Source organism: Pyrgilauda ruficollis, unplaced genomic scaffold (genome assembly GCF_017590135.1).
Source record: "Pyrgilauda ruficollis isolate IOZ18807 unplaced genomic scaffold, ASM1759013v1 scaffold38, whole genome shotgun sequence".
In the NCBI taxonomy this organism is placed as follows: domain Eukaryota; kingdom Metazoa; phylum Chordata; class Aves; order Passeriformes; family Passeridae; genus Pyrgilauda; species Pyrgilauda ruficollis.
The window spans coordinates 8,015,844-8,026,330 of record NW_024525267.1 but is presented as its reverse complement, the minus strand read 5'-3'; positions in this window follow the sequence as shown (position 1 = coordinate 8,026,330).

The window sequence follows — 10,487 nt, the reverse complement described above, 5'->3', positions numbered from 1 at the left end:
TAACAGCAGATGTCCCCCTGAAGGGAGGATTGGTTGTGGAAGAGATAAACAAAACTGCCCAATTAACAGAAGATAACAGAGCCACACCTCTAACAGATAGGAATAGAATACACCCCCCATTTTCAGCCTAAGACACAGAGTCTCTAACCCACCATCATCTGCTCTGAAACAACACTGAAACCCGCCTAGTGGCACTGTGACACTGTCTGAAAGAATAAAAATGTCACCAATTATGATTATTACTCATGGCATTTAAGACACTAATCACAGGAAAAGCTTGGATGATCCACATCTTGTCACTCCAGGGGTAACCATACTGCAAATCCCATCATTGTGCACATCCCTCAGGCCACTCCCTGCAGCCCCATAACATCTGCACTGGGGCTGAGACCTGAGCTCTGTCCTATCTCCTGGCAGAGACACATCATGGGGTGGGCTGGATCCAGACAGATTCTGATGGTTCCCTTTCATTTGGAGAACCACATGTCACCACATGGTGTAATTGAATTGTTAATAACTGTAATAGCAATAAAAATTATCAATAAAAGGTCAGAAATATTTTGTTACTGCAAGGAATTGCATCAATTACAAGCTGTCAAATCTCTCCCTGCAAAAGCAGCATGCTCATGAGTTACTTGCAACCTCAAGGCTTTAGTCCTTTTTTTCTTGAGGGTTTTTCCCTTTGGGAAAACAAAAAGTTGCCAATTAACTCAATCCTGTTAAATGTGGCATGGAGCAACTTAATGAAGAATGAGCTTAGGAAAAAAGATGGCACAATTAAGTACCTGTAAACAGATACAGGGGAAAAGGGTTTATACCTTCACACAAAAACTAAACTCAATTTACTGATTGCCAGAAGTAGTCATAGCAAGGAAGGATCACTCCATACAGGAACCCTTCCTCTCATTTTTTCTTGGACATCAGTTATTGATCAACATTAAAAACAAGATATTTTTCTAAGTAGAACTTTATTCTAAACTATGTATTAAGTCATAGGTGTTATGACTCATAAATTACGTTTTTTAATACATCTTTTGGATGAAGGAATTGTCTGTATTTCTTAGGGGAGAGAGAGAGAGAGATTTGTGGAAGCAGCAGGAAGCTATCATGCTCAGTTCAGGACTGCTCAGATCTGATACTTTGCAAACATTCAGAAATTTTGCACAAATGGCCCACAGCTCCATGTTACATGGAAGATATCTGAACAACAACTTCCACAGAAGTACCACACTCCATCATGCTGGGGGTGGTCCTTTCCAGATTTTACAGTATTGCCCAACTAAGTAGGAATTCATGCCTAAGTTTTCCACTGCAAAACACTTCTGGTCCAAGAAAATATTTAGGCAAATCACATAGAAAAATAAGACTGCTTGTTGTAACAAACTCCATGTAAATATATGATTCAGCAACACACAAAAAGATGTTTTGCCAGCACATATTGAAATTGATTCTAATGCAATACCACTAAGGAAAGGATGTGATAAAAGGCAAGTAAGTGTCTATCAGGCAGTTTTAGAGGCACAGAAAAATACAATAATGTTGTTAAGTGTTTCTTTTCCAAGCCTTATATTATTAGCTGCTTGAGAGGTGCAATTTTTCCAGGCAAAATGTACTTCTCATTGATAATTTTAGTTTTAAATTGAAAATTACCTTTAATTTTTTTTTTCAAGAATAACAATAATATTAGCTGTCGGGAGCTCCTATAAGCGTGTTAAGGGATTTTAACACACCATGAAACCTTTCTGTTCTCTTGACAACTCTCTGCTGAGTGGTCCCAATGCCTGTATATGATATCTCCAGTTTCCTGTGCCAGTGCAACCAACAAGAACTCCAAGGATGCCATTTCTAGCTGCTGCTCCTGTTGTCATGGAAACAGGTGTCAGAAGTAGGTACTTTTAAACTAATCACAGTTTCATGTAAAAAAAAATAAGAAACTGTGATTGTGTATGAGTGTCCCCCTTCTTCTGTTTTTTTGTTTTGTTTGTTGTTTTTTTTTAATATGATCTTTGATAGATGTTTTCCCTCCACTGATTATTTGCTACACTTTTGGTGCACTATTGGAGTGAGAGCTATTGAGTTCCAATCCATGCTTGTGTGAGGTGCTTGGTACAGTCTCCAGGTAACAAATTACAAGTCCTTACCATATCTTTATATAATTGATGTAGTATGAATCTGCTAGAGCTACTGCAATTGTTTGGAAATTCTAATGTATTTTAGCACATTACTGAACACAAAATCAAATCAGTCACTCCTAATTATTTCCTAGCTGCTTTTTTGATGAAGTGAGACCAGTCTCATACCATAATAGATTGGCTTTCCTCACTTGCTGAGTATCCAAAAGCCACTTCTATTTGGATCAGGTCTGGCTGGGTCCCACCAGCCTCAGCCAGTCTGGTAATATCCACTGGCCAGTGGAAAGAGCAGCTGCAGATGATCCATTATTTTTTTGGCCCAAAAGGCAATGCTGGTCCCAGTTTAAAAAAAAAAAAAATGATCTTCTCTGCAGGATCTTTTTCAATAAGCTGATCTAGCAGAGGAGACAAACAGCTAGCCAGAAAGAAAAGCAGTGAAATTCTGATTTCTGTGATGATATATAAATTTAATCTAGGAGAATGTGGGTGTGAAATTGTCCATATAATCTTAATGTTGCTACATACCTGTGAAGAGCATGATTAGATTGCAGAAAACCTAAAATCATAAGGTGAAATGAAGCATCTGAATTACTAAGTGGGCAGGTGCAATCCATATAACAGGAGCAAGTAATCATGGCTTAGTATCAGAAATAAGAGGTATGTAACTGGAAATGCAGGATATCTAAAACAGGGAGAACACAAGCAATCTAATTCATAGGTAAAAGTCTCATTAGCCAGAAGAACTAACCAGGTTTTCATGTGGACACCATTATCTCCCTCTGCTACCTGCCCAATCACACAGTTCCAACTGACAAAATATGAGAACTGTGAAACTCACAGGAAAATGTCAGAGACCTCCTTGATGTGATGAAGACAGCCAAACAAGAAACCATCACATCTTTTTGATTACAGACTCTAGAAATGTCTTCCACAGATAAAAAATTTGTTGAGATCTTTACACTAGCAGTACCTTCCTTAAACAACCTGGACAGTGAGAGAAAAGAAGTGCTACTGGGCTAACTGAGGTACAATAATACAAAAGATAACAGGAACTGTGTAAATTCACAACAAATTTTATCTGCCATACCTAGAAGTAAGCTGCTTAATATCCTGCTCAAACCTCTCCAGATGCTGCAGGAAGTGTACAGTTAATTCTGGAAAATAACTAAGTCCTACTCCTTCAAAGAGCATAGGAGTTTGTTTCTCATGAATTGTGCTCTTTGGGTGAAAAGCAAATGAGAAGTATTAAGCAAGTTACCATTCGGGTGTAAATGAGGAAACAATTTCTGGCATTCAGGCTGCTGCTAGGGAAAGCCTGCAATGCAGATTGCAGTGCTTTAAAAGCCCAGTGAAAAAAAACCAAAAGAGTCATGATTAATAATAATAATTTTTCATTATCATGACTAAAAAATCTTACAGAAGACCCAAATGATGATTTCTTCCCCCCCATTTCACCAAGTCTCTGAAGGATCTGTAATCCATAATGCAGCATATCAATATTTATTTTATAGATCTGCCTCTGAAGCCAGTGTGCTTTCAGCTGCCAGCCAGGCTGTTCATTACACACTGTGCTGGGGACCCACGGCAGCTCTGAGGGACGGGGAAGCTGCTGGCCCTGCACCACACCTGAAAATCCTGACCAGCCCCATCAGGGGCTGCAGCCCCTGCCCAAGGTGAGTTATACTCACACACGTCCCCAGTCCAGTCTCAGGCCCAGTGTGCTGGGCTGGCCATGGAGCTGTGCCACAGGTGGATGGAACCCAAAAATCCACATTTTAGCTTGCTCCCAGCCTGTCTCTGTCCGTGTATCCTAGATGGACTTTGGACACATGTACCAGCCTTGTCTATAACCCTCTCTCCATTTGCTCTGGATCCGAGTTTGGACCCTGGATTTTGTTCATTACTTGCCTGGTCTGGGACTGTTGATGAACTCTGTTATCATCGTCCATGTCTGTCCATCACATTCAGACAGAACATGAAGACATGAAGGCATTCTTCTTAAAAAGACAGGCTGAGAGAGCTGGGATTGTCCAGCCTGGAGAAGAGAAGACTCCAGGGTGAACTTAGAGTACATTCCAGTACCCAAAGAGGGTAATAAAAATAAGGAAGAGTGACCTTTTACACAGGCAGATAGTAATAGGACAAGGGGCAATGGTTTTAAACTAAATGAGAAGAGACTTACATTAGATGTTAGGAAGGAATTTTTTACTCAGAGGGTGGTGAAACACTGGAACAGGTTGCCCAGAGAAGCTATGGATGCCCTATCCCTGGATTCAAAGGTTGGATGGGGCTTTGAACAACCTGGTCTACAGAAAGGTGTCCCTGCCCATGGCAGGGGGTTTGGAACAAGATTGTCTTTAAGGTTTCTTCCAACCCAAACCATTCCATGATTCTAAGTTCAGCCATCAGTGAGGACACTTACTAGGCTGTAATCACCCTCTGCTTCTGGCTCACCTTCCCTTAAGGAGCAACCAGCCTTGCTGCTCCTGACAATTATTTTGCAGTGCCCAAAAATTTATGCAATTTTTAAATTTCCTTCTGCCTTTATTCTGCCCATAGGAAAACAGAAAAGAATTAATTAAATTATACTATTTTGTTTCCCTTGTGAAAAACAACGGGGCAATACATACAAGACCATTTTATAACAGGACCTTGATAAAGTATGTACCCAGTTTTTCAGACTTAGCACAAACCAAGGAGTCATAGGGACTGAACTAATTCATAGACAGTAGAACTGGGGCTGAAACCTAAAAGATGAGAAAGACAAAAAGAAATCCTTTGTCTTCAGCCAGACAGGCAGGATCTCCGTAGCACACAGACACAAGAGATTATCTCACCAGCTGTAGAGGCTTTAGCTGCCTGCACAAAAAGAGCTCTTTATTAGCAAATGCGATAAATACACTTAGGTTTTGCAAATAAAGCCGTAGGACCAGACTAGCGCTGGGAGCAGCCTTACACCATCCTTTGCCGTTCAGTGTCCGCAGATGATGCAGGGCAAGTTTCTCTTCTCTGTTACCAGAGCTCCCCTGTGTGTCGAACATCTGAGTAACAGCTTCAGCTGCACAACTCACTGAGCATCTACCTCGGGTCCAGTCTCTCAGGTTCTGGCATGCAAGGGCCATGTGGTCACTCAGTGTACAGTGGAGCATATTTATTACATGTTGGAGTGTAAACGCAGTACTGAAATATTCTGATAGAAAAGTGTGTAACCTATTTTCTTCTTACAGCTATAGGAGGGGTTCTGAGGAGAAAATCAAAGAACCTGGCAAGAAAAAACTAAAGACCACCTGGCAAGAAAAAACACTCTATTGCCAATTCTCAGTCTAAAGATCTCACACCAGACATTGAGAAACTGCTTTGCTTTTTGACATTTTTGATTTTACCAGATTAATTCCACAAATGGTTTTGGTACTAGGGCAAATGGTAAAATAAACATATCCACAAAGTTCTTGTTCAAGTTAATGGAAACTATAAATATTCATAATGCAGGCTTGTGCTTAATTCACGGTCTCTTGAATTCAGTCTAACATGTTTACTTTTTTTTTTTTTTTTTTTTTTTGATGGTGTAGAGGACTCTCCAAATAAGCCATAGGATATCTGGACTCTTCCAAGAGACAATCCAGACAATATTACCATTTTATTACCATTTGCAGGACATGGCACTACCAAAATATTTCTTGGAGAGCAATGGTTTGCAAGGAAGAGACTGATAGAGGAGAACTCACATTGCTTTCTATAAATAACTGTCTCCCTCCAAGTAGAATTGGGAGCATGGAAAGGCCTTGAGCAAAACGCTGTCTAGCCCAGCCAGTTCCACTCCTGAAGCTCAGGGGAGCATGTGCTTCACTGGGAATACTGCCACTGTCTGAATGTGTTCAGCAAGTGCTGTCACTGCCACTTGTCATGAGAGGGTGGGGAAAGGTTCAGTTTATATCCATCACTCCCACAGAACTGGAAAAGACAGCACTGCCTTTTACCAATAGAGTCCTTCAGGATTGTTTAAACACAGCTGTTGGTGTTTTGTGTAAAAGCACAGAGAGGGTGAGCTTGTGACATTTGTTACACAGCTTAAAATGCTCCTTCTCATCTGTGCAGGTTTTCAGCTTGTGCTGACCTTCACCATTACCAAATGCAGTGTCTGCCATACCTGTGCAGTCAGGGACATATTCAGAAAGTCTAAAACCACATTTGAAGTGATTGCTTTTAGCTGGCCTCTCGACTTTCAGAGGGCTCGGCCCATAGGGATAGCCTATGGACACAGTTGACATGTAACCCCATCTAGATCTCATAGAGTAAAATTAAAGAATTTCTCTGTGAAATTCATATTTCTCCAGGAAAGAAGCACTGATTCCTGCTCTTGCTGTGTGAGGAGCATTTACTTTGAACTTGTGGTATAACCAAAATATTTCTCACTATTTAAGAAAAGATGACTAATTCTTCTTCAGAGCTATTTAACAAGAATAGAAATTCTGTGTGCATGCAGAACACTTTGTAAAAGTTTAAAAAAAATTCTAAGCAACTTACCTTCCTCCAAGTTTTATTTGCCTTGGCTGGCAGCTACTGTTGCTGTCTGTTTGCTTTTTTTTCCACTGGGTCAAGCACCTACATTGTGACGTTTGTATCATTGTACCACAGATGTTGCATCACCTGTGATAACAGAAGTCACTGACTGTCACAGGACAAATGGCAAGGTTCCCACCCACTTCAGCGGGCTGGGAGGTCACAGCCTGTTCCATCACAACACCACAGCAGGAACAGCACTGTCCTAGGATCCTGCCATAGCAGAGTGACACCCAAAACCAAACAAGGGACTTTTTAGCCTGTTATCTTGGTCAAAGCTTGAATGGTTGGCCCAAGGATGGGGTTTGGTGTGGGTACTCTTTACATCACTCAACTCTTTTTATTAATTTCTTAATCTGCCAAAAGAAAGTATTTGAGGTCTGCTAATTCTGGGGAATGGGACAGAATTTTTTTACTTCAGCATTGTCATGAGCAGTGTTTTCTGCCTGTATCTTCAGGAAAATCCCTCTTCTTCTCATCAGAATCATTAGCTCTCACTAGGCACTTAATGTGGGTGTACAAAATCTTCAGTAAACTCTAGATTAAAAAGTAATCAGGCTGACTTGAATTTTAGCCTCTTTCCTTCATGATAGCAACCTTGCTGTAACAAACACCACAAAAGAAAACAAAATAACATTATGCACTTCTTAAAATACAGTGCTGAAAAAGTATGAAGTTTTACAGAGAGCAACTGATAGGAGGTTATGTTGATCTTTTCATGTACTAATTAATTGCTCATTCACATACATTCAAGTTGTACCAAGAAGAAAAGCTTCCTAGGAATATTTCCCTGTGGTGGGATTACCCCCTCTTCTGGTTTGGCTCAGAGCTTCCTAGCATGAGCTGGGCCTGAGGAGGGAGAGGTGCAAGTGTTAGAGACGGCCAGAGCAGAGAGCACAGTCCAGCATAAGTGGTTCAAGGAGGCAATAGCTGAGACAGAAAGGGAAAAGCAGCAACAGTAAAGGGGTCGTGAGGGTGGCTGGACTCTGGAACAGGTTGCCCACAGAAGTTGTAGGCTCTGCATCCTTGGCCATCTTCAAAGTTCTGGACACACCAATCTTGCTGACCCTGCTTGAGTAGAGCAAGTTTAACCATCAGTTCTGAAAAGGTTCCTTCCATCCTCAGTTGGCACTACAGCAGAGAGGTCAGCTGGATCCAGAGGTCAGGACCAAAAAGGAGAAAGACATTGCCAAAGCTTGCTAAAATAAGGCCAGGAACCATTTTTACAAAGATATTATGACATTAATGTCTCGTATGTTCCAAAATGGTGAATAGATAATTTCTGAAGGGACCACTTATACAATCAAATTCCTAATGTGTAGCAGCCAACTCCACATAAGAGGTGCTAAAAGCTCCAGAGTTCAACTCCATTCTTTTAGCATAAGAAGTGCTAAAAGCTCCTGTCTTCCTTAGAAAGTAACACGGAAGCATGGACACTTGAACTATGCCCACATTTTCTAATTTCTTCACACATGAAGACATTCCCCTTCAGACTTTTCCAATAGTATGGCTATAGGGAAAACAGGATACTGGCTCATGTTCATATATTTCCCCTTCCAGCCCAGAGTATTCTGACTAATCAAGAACATGCAATAGGCACCTGCAAGAACTGTTCCCATAAAAACCTGGAAAGTACTCCTGCTAACAAGGCTTCATACACCTTAAATTTTAGATTAAACAAAGCACAATGCCAAAGCTGGCAGTTGTAGAGCAAATTATCCCCACATCTTCCATTAACCCAGAGGACTGAAGTGATCAGCACAAGAGACCATGGGCTGGGAAGTTTGGTATGGACCTGCTGTATTAGGTTTGAATGGCCTGGTTTTGGTGGCAGGGGTGCTACAGGGGTGGCTGTCCAGCAATTCCTGGCAGCTCCAAGCTGGACAGGCTGCTGGCCAAGGCTGGGTCAATTAGGAATGGTGATAACACCTCTGTGATAACATATTTAAGAAGAAATAAGTTGTTGTGCAGATGTAACTGCAGCCAGAGAAGAGCAGGATGAGAATATGTGACAGGAACAGTTCTGCAGACACCAAGGTCAGTGGAGAAGGAGGGGCAGGAGCTGCTCCAGGGACCAGAGCTGGGATTTCCCTGCAGCCTGTGGTGCAGACCATGGTGAGACAGCTGTGCACCTGCAGCCCATAGAGGAGCACAGGGATGCAGAGATCCGCTTGCAGCCCATGGAGGAGACCCAAACCAGAGGAAGGGCATGTCTGAGAGGAGGCTGTGACCCTGTGGGAGGCCTGTGCCGGAGCAGGATTCTGGCAGGAACCTGCAGACCTGTGGAGAGAGGAGTCCAAGTGAATCAGGTGTCCTGGCAGGACTTGTGACTCTGTGGGGGACCCACACTGGAGCATCCCATCTTCGAAGGAGTGACCACGTGTAAGAGCGACCCACTCTGCAGCAGTCTGGAGAGAAATGTTGCCCATGGGATGATCTCACATTGGAGAAATTCATGGAGAACTGTCCCATGAGAGGGACCCCTTGCTGCAGCAGGAAAAGGATTCCTCTCCCTGAGGAGTGGCAGCAACAACGTGTGATAAATTGACCATAACCCCCATTCCCATCTGTCTGCACCACTGATGGGGCCAAGTTAGAGCTGGGAAGGAAAAAAAGGAGGGGGGAAGGTGTCTTTAAGGTCTTACACTACATCTCATTATCCTACTATGATTTTGTCAGCAATAAATTCAATTAATATCTCTAACTGGAGTACAGTTTGCCCATGACAGTATTTGGGGAGTGATCTCTCTCTGTCCTTAACTCATAAACCTTCATGATTGTACTTTTCTCTCTCCTGTCCAGGTGTGGAGGGGAGTGAGAGAGGATTTGGTGGTGTCTGGCACCCAGACAGGACCACCAACTACACATGTGTAATGCTGTTCACTCACTCTAAGCCAGTCTGTTCATCTTTAAGCCCAAATTCGTCTTGCAGTCAAGCTGCCTGGTTTCCATTCCAAGCTCAGAAGCACATGTTTATGTCATGGTGATATTTGGGACAGTTAGAAAGAAAGCCTGAGCTCATCCAGATGCTCAGCACAGGCTCTGCCACATGTACCCTGCAGTGTGGTTTGGCAAGACACCAGCAGCTCACCAGACTCCTCCATTCCCTACCTCCCAGGGCTTTCAAGAGATGTCATTTAGCCAATGGCAAGTGGACAAATTGGCCAATTCTCCTTCACAGAATCTGTCTGCCAGTCCTGTGCTGCTCTGGTGGGCACAAAGGACACCAGCAACATCCCAGCTTGGCACAGCTCCTCTTGGAAGGATTATTCATTTTCTTCTCCTGGCTTCTAGGCTATAAAGAGGAATCACAGGCCAAGCAGACTTCTCCCTGCTGAGCTCACTATATTTCCATTCCACTGCAAGTCTACAGGCTCTGAATCTTCCTGTGACCCAGGCAGCACCAGCCACTGTCTCTGTCTCAGGAACAGTTTGGAACACAGGCTCATCACGTTTTTATCTGCATAACACTGGGGCTCCAGAGCATTACTACATATACAAGCATCTGCACCAGGGTGCTCAGGCTACAGATGTCAAAATCCAAAGCTTCAAAACAACAGAAAGGACCAGAAAGGTCCTTATTGTGCTTCTTGCCAGCTATGGCTGACATAGGACAAAACATTACCACTGCCTTGCTGGATTATGTAAAGATCTTGGAGACAGGAGCAAAGGATGGACCATTTCATGACACAGACTTTCTAATGAGATCTCCAGCTGGTTTATGAATCAGGAAGCTCAGAGAGAGCTCACAGTAACAGACATGAGCAAGCCTTGCTGTTCTTTTGAGAAATCTTC